We start from the raw sequence: 1,530 nt of genomic DNA, 5'->3' as shown, positions 1-1,530 counted from the left end.
ACTGCTAATTTAAAAGATTGAGTAAGTGAGAAATTAATTATTCTCAACAGGGGTTCTGTTATTGCTGGTACTATCTGTTTAAGAAAAATGTGTTGGTACAGGATCTAATATACAGGTTGATGAATTTGCAGAGGAGATGAGTGAAATTAGTTCATTCTCATCAAGGGGAGTAAAGTATTCTAAGTTCCGATCTGACGGTAAGTTTAACATCTGCATCAATTGCATTGTCCAGTTTCAAAGCCTTAATTTTATGCCTGATATTTACAATTTTACTATTTAAAAAGTTCATAAAGTCCTCACTATTGCACAATGTTGTTGTGGAGATTTCTGAAGTGGTCTTATTTCTAGTTAATTTACCTACAGTATTAAGTAAAATTCTAGGATTATTTCAGTTATTTTCTATAAGAATGGAGAGATATGTTGATCTAGCTACACCAAGAACTTTTCTACAGTTTAGAATGCTCTCCTTCCATGCTATTTCAAATACTAACAATTTAGTTTGGCGCCATTTACGTTCTAATTTCCGAGCTGTCTGTTTTAAAGTGCGTGTGTGGTCGTTATACCAGGGGGCAAGTTTCTTATCTCTAATAATTTTTCTTTTAACTGGAGCTACATTATCAAAGGTATAACGGAACATTGACTCTAAATATTCAGATCAGCCAAGTAAAGAGTGCTTAAAGCTTACAGAAACTTTAACAAGCTTGGCTAACTGAAAGGTTTTCAATCAACAGTAAAAAGGATTATAAAACAATTAAAATAGCACTAAAATATCCACAGCAGCAGTGGATTATCACCAGCAATCAGCAGATGCATGTGGTTAAGAACAATATCTGACACAGCAGCACAACCTTCAGGGAACCCACCTTTTTTTTTCTTTTTTTTTTTTCTACTTGAAAAGTAGAAGAACCTGTTTGGAGACCTTGATAATAATCTGTCATAACTCAAATGCCAGTCAAAGTATGGCAAACCAGATTAACCACTCACTCTAAAAAATGTATACTGTAAGAAGATCAACAGCACACTCGGCTGGGTCTACTTTAATATCACACACATTTTCTTGGGAAATATGTGTTCTCTCAAACTGCAAGACCCAACAGTGGATTGTGAGGACAGCCAAGAACACGCACACACGCGCACACATACACACACACACACAGATGAACACTATATTGCAGACCAACTTGCACAATTGGAGTTTTTTGGTATAAGAACTACTGCTGCTATTTGCACAATAACCTTTTTTTTGCTGCTATTACAACACAAAATGTTTACTGCATTTATCATTTATCATGGAAAATTTATTTGCAATACCTCAATTCATCTCTGTGTACTGGTCAGTGCTACATTGTCGTAGTGTATTGCATTGTGTCGTGTTGGCACATTTGCACAAGTGCATTTTATGTAGTTTTTTTTTGTCTTTTTGTATAGTTCATAGCTAGTTTTGTTAATTTATGGTGTTAATTTGTTGTCTTAGCTAGTTTTGTTAATTTATGGTGTATATAGCTCCTTGGTCCTGGATAATTGTTGTTT

The sequence above is a fragment of the Clarias gariepinus genome, chromosome 4 (genome assembly GCF_024256425.1).
Source record: "Clarias gariepinus isolate MV-2021 ecotype Netherlands chromosome 4, CGAR_prim_01v2, whole genome shotgun sequence".
NCBI lineage: Eukaryota > Metazoa > Chordata > Actinopteri > Siluriformes > Clariidae > Clarias > Clarias gariepinus.
This window is presented reverse-complemented; position numbering follows the sequence as displayed.